General features: G+C 46.4%; 1 protein-coding gene across 1 annotated transcript in view; it reads right to left on the bottom strand.

Moving 5' to 3' along the window:
* Positions 1-8,947: 8,947 nt before the first annotated feature.
* The window catches only part of PPP1R37 (protein phosphatase 1 regulatory subunit 37), a 146,512-nt gene continuing 139,264 nt past the window's right edge, over positions 8,948-16,195 (bottom strand). The window contains exon 13 of the mRNA XM_034793160.1: positions 8,948-15,068. The gene's annotated coding sequence lies outside the window, so the exon portion shown is untranslated. The remainder of the gene's footprint in view (positions 15,069-16,195) is intronic.

Here is a 16,195-nt window from a genome sequence, read left to right as displayed (position 1 = left end):
TTAAAATCTCATCTGAAAACATCTCTTTGATGTTGTACCTCTGGCTTGTTACACAGGAATAACTATTAAGAAACCACCACGCCAGGCCTTGCTACGTACACCTAGTCAGCTACTGGTATTTTAATAGATTCCAAGGCCAGAGGGGACCATTGTGACCATGTAGTGTGACCTCCTGTATAGCACAGGACTTCCCCCAAAATAATTCCTTTACCATATCTTTTAGGAAAACCTCCAATCTTGATTGAAAAATTGTCGGTGATGTAGACTCTGCCATGACCCTTGATAAATTGTCTGAATGGTTAATTACTTTCACCATTTAAAAGTTATGCCTTATTTCCAGCATGAATTTTTCTAGCCTCAACTTCTGGGCATTGGATTGTGTTACACCTTTCTCTCCTAAATTGAGGAACCCATTATTCAATATTTGTTCCCTGTGTACCTACTTATAGACTAATTAAATCACCCCTTAACCTTCACTTTAAGCTAAATAGATTGAGCCCCTTGAGTCTCTCATGTTTCCTAATTCTTATTCTCATGGCTCTTCTCTGAACCTCTCCAGTTTGTCAACATCCTCTTTGAATCGTGGGCACCAGAATTGGACACAGCGATCATAGTAGTGTCAAACTCCCCTGGTTATGGCTCCACAGATTGCATTAGCTGTTTTAGCCACAGTGTTGCACTAGGAACTTCTGTTCAGCTGATTATCTGCCTTGAGACACACATCTTTTTCAGAATAACTGCCTCCCGGGATAGTGAGACTATATCATCTGTTTTCCCCTAAATACAGAACAGAAATATTTATTGAACGCTGCTGCCTTTTCTGAATTATTATTGATAATTTTACCATTTCCATCTACTAATGAACAAATACCAGTGTCAGGATTTTTTTGTTCCTAATATATTTCAAAAGCTCCTTCTTATCTTTCATGCTCCTGGCCATAGATGTCTCCTTGTGTCCCTTTGCTTCCCTTATCGATTTTGTACAGTTCCTAAGTTCTGATTTATATTCATTGCTATCAACTTCCCCTTTTTTCTTTCTGTTATATATTTATTTTTTTGTAGTTGCCTTCATTTCCCCTCTAAACCAGATTGGTTTTTAATCAGTACAGCCTTCTTCTTTGATTGTAGCTTCTTGATTCTCATTTATCATTCACATTTTTCTGATTAAATTCGTCCTCCAGATGATTTGGCTCATAATTGTTTCCAGCTTTGGGAAACTGGTCACTTTAAAGTACCAACTCTCTCTCTATATATATATATAGATATTACTGGGCTGTACTTTATTCCGCATACACATTATAAATGTGATCAAGTCATGATCACTTGTACCTAAGCTACCAATAATTTTTAGTTCTATGATCAGTTCCTCTTGATTTGTTAAGACAAGGTCTAATAAAAAATTCCTCCATGTTGGACGCAACGCCTTTTGAGTTAGGAAATGATAATCTATCGTGTTGAGAAATTGCAAGGACGTTTAGTACTGGCAGTATGAGACATCCTGCATGTGTCACTCCAATTGAAGTGTCTCATGAGCATGCAGCTATTTTTCTTAAACATCCCTCCCTCTTGGGGGGAGGGATAGCTCAGTGGTTTGAGCACTGGCCTGCTAAACCCAGGGTTGTGAGTTCAATCCTTGAAGGGACTATTTAGAGATCTGTGGCAAAAAGCTTTCTGGGGATTGGTCCTGCTTTGAGCAGCGGGTTGGACTAGATGACCTCCTTGAGGTCCCTTCCAACCCTGACATTCTATGATAGATAGGTGTATAAGGAGTTGGCCATCTTGTTCCCTAGTGAGATATAGTGAGTTGTTGCAGGCACCAACTAATACCCCATCTTGTGCTTTCTCTGTTAGGACATTGATCTATAAGCATTCAAGATCATTTTCCTGTGGGTTGTCAGTGACTCGGAAACAAGTAATGCCATTTTTGATAGTGCCACTTCCCCTCCCCTTTTGCCCACTTTATCCTTCCTAAATAGGTTATAACCACTGTTTTAAACAATCCAGTTATGGGACTTATCCCACCTGATTTTAATATCAACCAGATCCCATTTATGCTCATAAATGTACAATTCCAATTCCTCATTTGTTTCCATTTGCATTCGTGTACAGGCATTTCAAGAATTTCTTATCCTTTGATTCCTTGATATGTTCTCAACATCTTGGTTTTGTATTAACTGTGGGGTGTGTGTGTGAGAGAGAGAGAGAGAAAGAGGCACACAGTGTGGCGTGTGTGAGGGTGAGAGAAACACTGTGTTGTGTGTGAGAGACAGTGTGTGAAAGAGACAGTGGTGGGTGAATGAGAGACACAGTGGTGTGTGTATGACACTGGTATGTGTGTGTGAGAGAATCACAGTAGGGAGTGGGTGAGAGAGAGACACACACACACAGCATGCTGTGTGTGAGCAAGAGAGAGACAGTGTGTGATGTGTGTGTGTGTGTGTGTGTGAGAGAGAGACACACACACGCACACATTCCCCCTTTAAGTACACTGCCCTTTTAAGTACTCACCAGTCTGAAGCCTGCTTGTTCAGATACAGCAGCAGCCACCAGCAAGCTCCATCCCACATCCCATCCCTGAGCCCTGTCATGTTCCTTCCCTCCTCCCCCCACCACTCTGCAGAGATGGGATACATGGGTGGGGGAGGGGGATACCCTGACATCAGCTTCCCTCCCCTGCCCCCACTCTGCTCTTCACAGCAAGCAAGAGACTCCCAGGGGCTCAACCCAAGGCAGAGGGCAGGAGCAGAACAGCAGTCCGGGGAGGGGCACCTGAAGTTCAACGGCCTTTGATTGACTGCTGGGCGGCCGCGCAGCTTAGAGGGAACTTAGACTGCAAGTCAAGTTCTTCAGACTGCCAGTTGCTCATGTAACTTTTTTCTGGCCCCATAACAATTTTTCAACATTCTTTTTAACGTGTGGATGCTGTATCATGAGCAGGGGCACTGGAGTCAGAGGGCCCATGTTCCCTGGAGGGATTGGGATTGGCAGGACACCAGGCAGGCAGGGACTGTGAGGAAGTGGGTGGGAAGCCATGCAGCCACATGGACAGAGCAGTGCACAGGGTTTAATAAAGTTCCACACGTGGTCAATGTAACGTGCATTCAGCCTCGCTCAGTGGCAAGGAAACACTGGCACTATATGAGGGGTGAGTTCTCTGCAGCTGGCAGCGTGTGCCATGGAACGCACTGTGAAGCCCCCCGGGAGCCCTGGATTTTGCAGGCAAAAACCTAAACCAGTGATGGACCTGGAGGAAGGACAGACAAGGTGGGTGAGGTAATATCTTTTATCGGACCAACTTCTGCTGTTGAGAGAGACGAGCTTTCGAGCCACACAGAGCTCTTCTTCAGGGCTGGGAAAGGTACTAACAGCGTCACAGCTAAATACAAGGTGGAACATATTGTTTAGCATAAGGAGTTAACACATATTTCAGGGGCCCATTCAAGGTGAAGTGGCCCATTAACACCTCTCTAGTCATGGGAGGGGAAGGCGGGTGGGGGGGGAGGCTGTAAGTGGTTTATAGATTGTTGTAATAAGCCATAAATCCAGCGTCCCTTCAGTCCGTGATGTTTAGGCTATGTCTACACCAATGTTCCTTCTAATTTTTTCCATCGATGTGCAGAATACATTTTGTTACGTGCACCAAGGTAATATGCGGATGTGCGCCACCAGTAGAAACAAAAAACCTAGATATAATATATATTTTTTAAAAGTTACCAACAGGGATAATTACTCCAGCCAGGACAGGTTAGGCATTTTAGAACTCACTACTCAAAGAACTAAATTTAAATGTAAGAGAAATAAAAATTATGAAATGCACAGACCAGTCAAAACACTAAAATAACACACTTTGAAAGAATAAAATTAGAGAGACTATATGTGCATTGCAGGAAGTACCAAGAAATAACAACAAACAACACCACAAGTATGTGTTGAGAGGTGTGTGAGAAAGACTGTATGTGTCTGTAGAGACACACAGACTGTGTGTGTAAGTGTGTAGGGAGACAGACTGTGTGTGTGTGTGTTCTCTACACACACAGAGACAGACAGAGTGTGTGTGTGACAGACAGACAGAGCTTGTGTGTGCTGGGGAAGTCTCTGAGGTAAAGGCACTCACGGCCCAGAACAGCGTTCAGACCTCAGACCCTCTCCTGCAGTGCTCAGAGTCCTGAGCTAGGCTGTCCTGTCTTCCCTGCTGGTATACAGGGGGAGGGGGACACCCTGACATCAGCACCCTCCTACCCCATGCTCTGAACAGCCCACAGGAGGGTCCCGGGAGCAGCAGGGCCTCCAAGGCAGAGGGCTGCAAAGCAGCAGGGGGGGCATACCTGAATACAGGCTGCCGACTGGATGTGAGTGGCTCTGCACAGCACTTCAATCGCTCAGTGTGCAGCTTACAGGGAACACGGCTGAGGGCCCAGCTGGGAGGGAGCAGGGACACAGATAACAGCGTTCTCCTATTGCTGGTGTGGGGCTGCCACCAGGTGCTGCCTCACCAGCTGCTCTCCCAGCTGAAGGCCACAGGTGGAAGGCACCTCTTGCTCAAGGCTGGGCCGGGGGAGCAGGGAAGATGTGGGTTTCATCAGGGATGCAGCACCGTGGCCCAGGCCTGTTACTCCCACACACATACACATCCCCTGTTCATCTGCACGGTGCCTCACCTTGGCTAAGGCGGATTTCTCTCCAGGGCTGTGAGGAGCTGAGTAAGGCCATATAAATATCTGGTGGGCAAACAGCTGTGCATATCTCTCTATCAGTATTATAGAGGGTGAACAATTTATGAGTTTACCCTGTATAAGCTTTATACAGGGTAAAACGGATTTATTTGGGTTTACACCCTATTGGGAGTTGGGCATCTGAGTGTTAAAGACAAGAACACTTCTGTGAGCTGCTTTCAGGTGAGCCTTCAGCTGTTAGGGGACGTGATTCAGACCTGGGTCTGAGTTTGCAGCAGGCTAGCGAGTCTGGCTCAAAAGTCCTAAGATGACGGGGCAGGAAGGCAGGGGCAGAGGTAGTCTTAGCACATCAGGTGGCAGCTCCCAAGAGGGGGGGGGGGTTCTGTGATCCAACCCGTCACAGTCGGCAGGATCTGTGCACAGCTAAGTGCTTTGAGATACTGGTAGTGATTTTAAGTGAGGTGGCTGAAGAACAGACGAAGTGGTTACTGGTTTGTTATTTTCTGTTTATTTTGGGTGAGAGAAGTAGGGACAGAAAAGGAAGCAAAATAAATAAGAGTGAAGATCAAAAGAAGCTAGAACTACACAAGTTGCAAATTGCCCAGAAAGGCTGAACACCGGGCGCTGGGAAAATCTCTGTTAACGAAGAAGCCCCTGAGCTGAGTGCATCTCAGTTTCAATGAACTGCAGATGGGTGTGGCCCAACCTCTCTGTCTGTGCTGACGCTGACTGGAGTGTCTAACTTAGCAAGACAGGAGTGGAGGGGTGCCTGTTCTGGCAGAAGGGGGTTCTCTGTGGTATCCCAGCTCATCAAGTGACGGTCTCAAGGGAAAACAGATGGAAATTGATGTGCAATTTGCCCGGGAAAAGACTGCCCACCAGCAAACCCTGGACTTAAAAGACAACGCAATTAAGACCCAGAGACATGAACTGGCTGTAATGGAGTGGAAGAGGTGCACAGAAACATGTATCCTGGAGCTGGAAGTTGGGGTGCTGGGAACAAACCCCAAGGACGCTGTAGCTGGAAGCAAACCCAACCTGAGAGAAAGGGGGGGATTGTGCTGGCCAGGGAAAGGTCTGTCATAGCTGGTAGCTGTGAGCCCACAGCTGGATCAGGGTCTCTTTCCCTTTTGGGAGACACAGGAGTGTCTGCCCCAGAGGGGAGCCCAAAGAAAAATTGTAGGTATACTGCCTCTGCCATGGTCAGTGTCCAAGCCTCTGGCAGTAAGTTCAGAAAGAGGGTGTGATGTTGCAGTCTATATGATTTTATAAAACTATACTAATGAGTAAATATAATGTAACTGGAATATGCTTCATGCAAAAGGTCTCTTGTAAGGTATCATTACAAAGTTTATAATCTACTGTTCATCCTATTTCTATAAATGTATCACTATTCTAGCTAAAACCAGAAATATGAAATATAACTCTGAGGGCCTATTGTAATTATGCAAAGTGTGGGCCATTAATGGTGATTTGGAATCTTGCTGGCTCCCATTAACCAAGACAATTGACTGTGGATGGCTCTGTTTGCTTGCAGGCCTCCCTGTGAGTCAGGCTGGAAGGAATGAAGGTTTGGGGTCTTAGAGTGACATGTGATCATGTCACCTGAGCGGGAATCCATCTTTAACCTGGTGCTTTTCCAGTGAGAAGGGGGCGGGGGGGGGAGAACCCAGAGGGACAAAGGATTCCTGCCTTATGCAAAAGATATATAAATGGGTGGAACAGAACAAAGGGGGCGGCCATCATGAAGAATCCCCTAGCTACCACCTGAGCAGGAACAAGAGCTGTACCAGGGGAAAGGACTGGGCCCAGACTAGGAAGGTGTCCAGTCTGAGGAAAAAACTTACTAAAGCATCTCTAAGGGTGAGATTATCTGTATTCAGTTTGAATAGACATAGATTTGCGTGTTTTATTTTATTTTGCTTGGTGACTTACTTTGTTCTGTCTGTTACTACTTGGAACCACTTCAATCCTACTTTCTGTATTTAATAAAATCACTTTTTACTTGTTAACTCAAAATATATGTTAATACCTGGGTGGGCAAACAGCCACGCATCTCTCTCTATCAGTGTTATAGAGGGCGAACAATTTATGAGTTTACCCTGTATAAGCTTTATACAAGGTAAAACAGATTTATTTGGGGTTTGGACCCCATTGGGAGTTGGGCATCTGAGTGTTAAAGACAAGAACACATCTGTCCGCTGCTTTCAGGTAAGCTACAGCTGTTAGAGGACGTGATTCAGACCTGGGTCTGGGTTTGCAGCAGGCTAGTGGGTCTGGCTCAAACCAGGCAGGGCACTGAAGTCCTAAGCTGACAAGGCAGGAAGGCAGGGGCAGAGGTAGTCTTGGCACATCAGGTGGCAGCTCCCAAGGGGGGGGGGGGGCGGTTCTGTGATCCAACCCGTCACAGGGGTAATAAGAAACAGCCCCCAAAATTGGGACTGTCCTTATAAAGTTGGGACATCTGGTCACCCTAGGTAGGAGGGGACAGTTTGGGAAAGGTGGGGTGGAAGGCTGGCATCTCCAGGGAGCAGAGGTAAAGTTACCATGTGTGGTTTAAGGTGGGTACTCGGGGTGGAGCCATAGAGGGGCATGAACTGGTGGGTGATGCTTTCCGGTTTCTGGATTTGAGTCAGGTATGTTGTGTGCGCAGCACTGGTTTTTCCAAGTTCCTGGGGTTGCTCCCCTCAGCTCCCAGCCCCATGTTTAAGCCGAGGCAGAGGGTGGGATTGCTGGATGGTACAAATGCAGCTGTTGAAGGATTTCGCTGTAAGCAATTGCACATAAAGGTCTAGGTGCAACTGTAGCACATACACAGCACGAAGTGTCTGCTCTACTGATGCCCATTTGAGCCCATTTCTAACCCAAAAGCGAAGTCGGAGCCAGCCCCCTCCGTAACATTTAACTCAATACAATAGATTCCAGCCGCTGTTTCTTAGAAGGGCTCGTTTGCATCTCCATGTTGCATGGGAGAGCGTAACTACCTAGCTATACTTCAAAGGCTTTACCCTGCTCTGGCAGCATCGAGGGACCTTAAAGTGGGTGGAAATCGCCCATTTGCACAAGGGTTTCGCCGCCCAGTGCGTTACACCCACTCTGCTCCTAGTCCCTGGTGTAGGGGACAGATTGGAGGTGGAGGGTGACGGGAGAACAATAGAGGGATCACGAGAAGCAAGTGTGAGTAGCCCTGAGGCTGCTTTTAATGAATACCACAGAGCAGGCAGGCCCCAGCATGGCCCCAGAATACAGGGAACACCAACAGTAGCTCTTTCACCATCCCTGCCCCAAGCACATGACCGCAGTCAGTGAGACACTGTCCTCAGGCTCAAATCCTACATACCTTGTTCACCCATTGATTGATGGGTACCCAGGAGGGCAGGGCTGGATACCAAGACAGTCTGGGGCAGATCTAACCTCTTCCTGCACAGAGCCATACGCAGTGACCTGTCTAAGGGATGGTACGTGCAAGTTAGCTGTGAAAAGGAAGCCTGAGCCTTCAGGCAAATCAAACCACCACTTACCTAAGTGCCTACATCGCAAGGAAGATGTGGTAGAGGGTGTAACTATTCAGTACAATGCTAGAGCCCGTTTCTGCATGGGCAACGGCCAGCCATTCCTCTTCAAGGACCTACTCAACTGCCCTCCATCCACCTGAACTACAAAAGAGAGCGGAGGCTCCTGAACCTGGCACGGGACCAGCCTCTACGGGTGCAGCACATGGATAGTTTTAGGATGTAGCACCAACCTTGACAGCCACTCTGCCTTCCATGGAGTGCCGAGGGATAGGGCTCCTAAGGTAGACATGCCAGCATGGTGGGAAGAAGAGGCAGGCTCTGGCTCTGCCAACAACTCTTGGTGTGGCCTTGGGGAAGCCAGTCCCTGTCTGTTGTAAAATAGGGGTGATGATACAGCCTCACCTTTAGGAAGTGTTTGGAGCTCTGGTGGGGGAGGGTCACAGCAGTTGTACCAATATCCCCCCAAGGCTGCATGTTGGTCCACCCCCTAAAAGGGCACTAGTAAGCCCCTCTCTCTTGCTTTTGAAGGACTTGCCCTCTAAATAAATAACCGGTGTGCAGGGGGATTCTCATCCATTTCCTGATCTTCTTTCTTTCCATGGGCGGTGGGGCTCCCCAGCTGCAGGTACCATTGTTCTCATGCAGAGATGTGTGAAGAGAGGAAAGGAAAGAGAGAGGACGTTAAAAGTCTGGGCCAGTCACCCTGCAAAGTGGTCCTTTCTGAAAGTGAGAAGGGAATTTACCATGGACAATCCCAGACTAAATTAGGAAACCCTTTATTTCAACCAAGAGTATTACAAGAAATCCATAAATGCGGTAAAACACACGTCATAGTTCTCTAGGGTTTGATAACAAAGCAAGTACTGGCCCGATACCAGCCTTTCTAATAAAACAGAAATGAAATATATTAACTCTTTAATACCCAAGTGCTGGTTTACAGGAGATGTCAACATTCAGTTAAAGGCAGGTTACATGGTTTTTCCAAGTCTTTTGGTACCTAAAAACCATCCATGTGAGGCAATTGGTCAGTGAGAAAGGAGGTGATCAGGAACAAATCTCTTTGCTACCCGGCTTTGGGCAGAGGTAACACTACCATTCAGTCGGAGTTCTAAGCACAGAAGAAGAGTAGCGGGTTAGCTGAAAGTTCTGGGGCATGGATCCTCTCGATTTGCTTGGTTATAAAAGATGGAAGGCTTCAGCGGGTGCGATTTCTTTGCTGAACTCCAAGCTGCTGCATTATCAGGGCTGCTGATACAGCTGTGGCCCCTTTCCCTTTTAGGGCAGAGTTGTATTTTACCCTGGAGAAAAGGTTCTAGGTAACAGTCTATTTGTCCATGGCACAGTGCATCCCGGCAGGCTCAGATAAGTCCGTTTATTTTCCTGTTCTCATTTTCAGACTCTGCTCGAAAGGGCAGAAATGTGTCAATCTGATGGAAGTCTGAGACACAGGCCCCGTTCCAACATGGTAGCTCTTGGTGCCCCCTTGGATTTGTTCTTTGGATAAAGTGCTTTCCATTTAAAATCATGGCATCTTCCAGAAGGATCTCTACTTTCTACACTGACAAGCAGCATGAGTAGAAGAGTGTGATGAGGCGGGGGAAGGATCTAGTTAGGGAATGACCCTGGATGGTGCTGGGCCCGCTTAACTCCAGACTTCAAGAGGAGGTCAGGGGTTCTGTGAAACTTGCAGGAGGCATTCAGTGCCTTTCAGGACTGGGCTCAATGTCCAGTATTTTCAGACCTAGGTGTCTGAAGTGAAGCAGCTAAGTAAGAATGCCCTGCTTGTCAGAGGGCCTACGCACCCTCAACTTCCACTCAAGTCAATGGAAGCTAATATGACCAGGTTTACGTTAGGTTCCCAGCATGGATTCAGGTGCTTAACTTCAGGTCCCCACATTTGAAAATTCTGCTTCTGAAGGACGCATCGCTAAGCTAGTGAGATCCCGGTTCTACCCAAAGTTCCATGGATGTTCAGAAGAGGGAGTGCAACCGTTTCAGCATCGACAATCTGGTCAGTGTTCCCACATCTGGGGGTTTAAAACATCACTTCACACGAGGTCGCGTCTAAGATTCAAGAACACATAAGGCAGTTTTCCCACTGCCACAGACTGCTTTGCAATACGCATCGTAGCCGTTTCAGAAATAGGACACCAGACAAGATGCTTTTGCCATTTTAAAGAGTCCCAGAGGGACACTGAAGTTTTGAAAAACAGCTGTTGCACATGCCCTGTAAGACACCTGCAAAAGGTTTCTAATATGGTGTCTACAGTATGACTGACATGTCATGGCCTCATTTCAGTGCATATCAAGTAACATTAACAGGAGATGCATACGCTGCGTCCAAGGGCAGTTAGACCTTCTGATGTGCCAGAGTGGGTTCTGCTCTGCTTCAAGAAATACGGCAGTGAAAACACCTGCCAGAAGGCTGAGCAGAGGTTTCAACTCAGATCCTTATTCTTAACTACTGAATCTAGATTTCCGTGTTGTAATACGTGCTGCTGATATTCTTAGCAGTTATTCCTGTTTATTCACCACAGATTTACAAATGACAGTAGGCCAGATAGGCAAGGCTCACAGACGACAGAAAGCAAAGAGGAATCTCTCTAAGAAGTTTCTTGGAGAAGAGCATAAATGAGAAAGCGGGAAGAGAGACATGACAATAAGTCTCAGGATAGGTCTACTGGGAATCTTGGGGTCCTAGTTTTATGTAACATGAATGATGGATTTTATTCCTTTCAAAAGGAAATGACTGAAAACAACTTCATTCAGGGGTAGTACTGAGAGGCACTAGGGCAAATGCTTCTGTCTTCACTGGTGCTGAATTTTTTATGGGCTGTCTTCCCTGTATGCAGACTGCTGGACAGACCTAACTGGGTCAAATGCCAGAGGACAGTTTCTTTGGCAAAACAGCCTAATTCGTGTTGGTTTTCCAGGCACAGGGAAAGATGCACCATAACTGCTGGGTCCATGAGCCCAGGAACTCAGGAGTGGCTTCAGATGTTCCTGTGGATACTAAATCTAAACTACAAATGAGATATGAAGGCTGCAGCTTTGCCACACCTGGTTTGCATACTGATTTGTCTGCTGCTTCTTGTGGAGAAGCGACTGCTACAAACAGCCACGGGGCTGCCCGGTTCGGCTTTCTGCATACCGGGTACCTCACACCGAACTCCTCAAATCAGTACCCGATGCGGAAAAGTCCAGCTCTGCATTCACAGCAGAATATAGAGAATATGCAATAAACCTGTTTCTGTCATTGCTTGTAAGGCAGATCTTTCCGAAGCAGACTGGAGGGTATGTAGCTGCTGTCAGCATTAAGCTTAGATACAGGGACAAAACCATGTCAGAGCAGCATACGGAGGAGAAGAAATGGGTACCACAAAAAATGTTTTAGATGGAGCTCAATTTCCTGTCACATGTACAGCAGGGAATTGCCTAGAATTGCACGGTCACCGTCACCATGAGCCTAGACCTCCACTATCTGACAGCTGGTTCTTCTCATAAGCCATTCATATTTAGTAAAATCTCATTTTTGTGACCTGCAATATTTTAGCATTTCTCTTGCACAAATAATTCATTAACATGGAGTAGCAAGAGATCTCAAGAAGAAGATCATTGCCAGCTTCCCCCCAGACTGCAATGGGACTCCCAAATATGGGCAAACACCCTGAGCCCACAGACAGTGTCTTCCAAGAAGCCAGCTCCCTGGGTGGGAAGCATCTAAGAGCCTTAGGGGCACCAACCCCAGTGACAGCCAATGAGACTTGTGCTCTGAGCTCATTTCGGTGCTTCTGAAAACCCCACTGATGATTCTTGTGTAGCTTTACAGGTATTTTACCCATTGACGTGAAAAGCAAAAGGGCAAATCGATTCTGAACAGGAATATCTGGGAGAGAAAAGCATTTTAGAGGCTGGACCACTGGACTGAGATTGTCATATCAAGCTCAAACCCATAGGTACCATGCAGAACTTCAAACCACTGTCTGGTTTTCCTCACGGCTCTTTTCGCCAGGGTAGTGGATGGTAGCGCTAGCTCTGCAGAGTTCCTTTGGAAAGGGTATTGCTTCAGTTCTATTGAAATCTCACCTTCTCTTCTTTGCCATGGACAAACCAAGTGTCATTTGTAGGTACCAAACAGACAGGAGGAGTCAGTGACAAATGCAGTTTTCATTTAATAGAAAACAGTGTTAACAAAAATACACAACAGAAAGAAATGACAAACATGAGCAAATAAATCACCATCCTTTGTATGTAGTGTTAATGCAGCAAATTCCTAATGTGATTCAGTTTCAGTGCATGAAGAGCTAAAATTTCTGCATCTCCAGCCTTGATTCCCATGCAGCGAAGTGCCCTCACAGCTCCCTGATAGATTTATTGCACTTAAGAAAAAATAAAAATAAAAAAAGCTTAAGTTCTACCCAACAGCCCCCTCTCTAGGCTGTTTCTCTGGTCAGTTTATACAATAAATTTGTTAAATTACAGATTAGTACCATAGTTTCCTGCCGAGATTTCTCTTCATAGCAAAGCAGTAATCCACATATACAGAAATATTTCTCTTCCGATAGCAATTTTGGGGGGCGGGTGGGAGGGGGTGTGTGTCTGCCATTCCTCGTGGATTTGAACCAAAATGGTAGTTCAACACCTAATTTAACCTACCGAGTCTTCCTTCCTCTCCAACTCAAGGATAAAGGTGGTTCAATCTCTTATGACCCACATCATTCAGACTTTACGCTAACAGGCCTTGCTTCGCGATAAAAAAGGTTTGCTGCATAACTTTGTTTCCCTTCCTTGATTGTTCCTCTTGCATGTGCTATATTGAAGCCTTCTGCCCAACACCTCAATGCTGCCCTCGAACTGCTGCTTCTGCCCCAACAGGCCTGCTCCTCTCTCTGGCTGTGGGTTCAGGGGCAGGCATTCCATTCATTTGGATTACCAGTGAGGCGATTTGCACTCTGGCAATTCTGGCTTTCATTGTAATAGTGACTTCGGAATAATGGCCTCTTTGGGTGTCATGCTTTGTGCAGGGGGTGGTATGTTGCAGTGGGACTTTGCAGACTAAAACAATGACCCATTCCACACTCTCGATACCAGAGTGCTCGGCCAGCAGAATCTCACAAGCCCTGGGACACTGAGAGAGAACCCTCCCTGAGAAAATTGAACACCTTTTCCAGAGCAACTGACTTCCTTCCCTTGGCAAGAAGAGTAAAGGAAAGGCACCGCTAATGGTATATTCGTCCTATCAAAGGTGTGACAGCCTCTGGGATTCTCTGTATGAAGCACAATTTATAGAATGGAGCATGTTCCAATGCAGAATTGAAAATTCATCCCGAAAAGCCTTTGGTAAAAGGGGCAAATATTCTCTAAAGCAAGATTTTACACTGAATCAAAAGGCCCACTGACCAGCTAAACGAAAGCTACTTACACAATCATAAAAAAATCAAATTCCTGTTCATTTTTTAATGGTGTAACATGTCCCCTGAATCTTTCCTCAGCCAAATACAAAAGGAGTTGGAAAATCCAAAACAGAAGGAGGGCAGTAACTTAAATAAACAAGGTGATCCTAGACTTCCTTTAATGTAATAAAATGTAGAGGATCCAACTACTTCTACTGCATATTTGCCTCTAGCTCAGTATTAGATTGCTGGATGAGTCCCCAAATGGAGATGACTGAGTCAGCCCCATCCCACCCTCCCTCTCTCTCTCTCACACGGTCAGTTCCGTACTATATGGCTTTGAGAAAACCTTGCAAAAGGGGGTAATTTGTCCTTCTCTTTGAAGCTTATAAAGTTAGGAAACTAGAATAGAGACTCAGCCATGATGATTCCTTCTCCCCCAAGAGACACTCAACGAGGGAATTTCACCTGATCCTCAAGGGTATTAGCTCCGTCTCTTGAACACATCACAGGCAGGGAGCCCCCTGAAATGTGGATCTCACAAACGTGTGTGTGTGTGTGCGCACACAAGCACGCCGGCTAGTTATGTCAGTGTGGTGTTCTGTATAAGGGTTTGCACGGGAAGGTATTTCTGATGGTGCTTTTTGGCAGAGTTCTGCAAACCAGGAGTAAAGTTCCAAAAAGGTTGCAGGTTAGACTAAAAGTAATTCTACATTGTTTTCTAAGTTAAATCCTGTTCAGTACTTTGAAGCTCATGATAAATATATACCTAAAAAAGGAATTTAAAATAAATAACCATTGTGGCTGTGGGTGCAGCCTGTCCTGGACAGCTTGTCTGGCGATACAAGTTTCTCAACAGGTGACTACAGCTTGTCAGTGCCACGCTTCCCAGGGACACAATCATGTGCAACCATTCTGCTAGCAGGTTTCCATGTTAGAAAACAGTTTTCTTAAACTAGCCTTCAGAGACCTGGGACACTTGTAGTGTGTGGAAAGCAAACCCAGGCCTGAACCATGAGACTCTGGGTTTTTAATCTCCCATTTGAATTGGAGAAAATTCCTGTCCAATGCCCGTTCTCCAGGATTGAGGATATCTTCTCCTTACAAATTACTCAGTAACAGTGGTAATTCCAGAGAAATATAGAAAGAAAAATGCAAATGCATCAGCTAGTATCTAGAGAAGGTCAGAAAGTAGTGCCGTTTTCATCAGGTGCCAGGTAGGGAAATCACTCTTTTGGTAAGATTTTCTCTCTGTTCTCCTTCCCTTCCTGAATCATCTTGAAAATATCCGAGTCCGTCCTTATAGGGCAGAGTCAAGAATGTGGGCAAAAGTGTCTAGGGCAGGAAATATCACATTGTTTTGAAAAAAAAATAACCTCTGTACTGCAGACCAAGGTTCTTCTGAATCATGTGGAGTGGGAAGGGAATAAAGCTACACAGGCATGTCCCAAGACAGTCTCAGCTCAACGTAGATCCACCCAGAGGAGCTGTGAGAGAGAACAAACACCAAGTCAGACATCACAGGAATTGCCAGGCAGAGTCAGCAGGCTGGTGGCCTCAGCACTAGATGCTCCCGAGGAAGCTGCAAAAATCTCCATCACCCACAGCTACAGACTAGCCAGCCCTATAGAGGCAGCGTGCTGCTAACCCCAGCAGTCAGTGGCTGAGACAGGAGGATCTATTTTCCTTATACATATATTTCTTATGTTATTTTATCCTAACTTATATCAAACCACCGAATGGAGTTGGAACAGTTCCCAACCTCTTTGTCTAAGGCTACTACATCTACCGCAGGAGTTTAATAATACCTGCTGTCAAGATCTATTTCAATAATAACTGACATCCAACTCGGTACCCTACATTTCCCTTTACAATTGTATTTAAATTCAGATACACACACTAACTTGGAGCACAGCTCCTCTTAAGGAAACATCATAAAACACAGACTTAAAAATACAATACAGTAACTCCTCACTTAACGTCGCCCTGGTTAACGTCGTTTCGTTGATGATCAATTAGATAACATGCTCCGTTTAAAGTTGTGCAATGCTCCCTTATAACGTTGTTTGGCAGCCGCCTGCTTTGTCCACTGCTTGCAGATAGAGCAGCCCGTTGCAGCTAGCTGGTGGGGCGTGGAATCAGAGTGGACCAGCAGCCCCCCTTGTCAGCTCCCCGCTCCCCTAAATACCCGGTGTGCAATTGCCGGGCAGTTCAGCTGTCCCTCCCCCCACTGCCCTGTGTTGCTCCTGCCCTCTGCCTTGGAGCTGCTCCTGGGAGCCTCCTGCTTGCAGTGCGGGGGGGGGGGGGGGCGGGGAAGGGTGCTAATGTCAGGGTGTCCCCCTCCCCTCTGCTCCTGCCCCCTGCTTCTTTACACCATCTCTATAGAGTGGGGGTGGGGGGGAGACACACAGCAGCTCAGGACAGAGGGAGCTTCCTGGCAGCAGCTGCTGTCTCAACTTGCTGATCTACTTAAAAGGGCAGTGTACTTAAAGTGGGGTCAGCATACTTAAAGGGGCAATGCACATCTCTCTCCCACACAGGGTGTCTCTCTCTGCCATGCTGTCTCCCTTCCCTCCATTCCTGCTGCCTTGTAGCGTGTGAGGCTACATTAACA

The sequence above is a fragment of the Trachemys scripta genome, chromosome 16 (genome assembly GCF_013100865.1).
Source record: "Trachemys scripta elegans isolate TJP31775 chromosome 16, CAS_Tse_1.0, whole genome shotgun sequence".
Taxonomy (NCBI): domain Eukaryota; kingdom Metazoa; phylum Chordata; order Testudines; family Emydidae; genus Trachemys; species Trachemys scripta.
The sequence above is the reverse complement of the archived record's forward strand: the minus strand, read 5'-3'. Positions and strand labels throughout refer to the sequence as shown.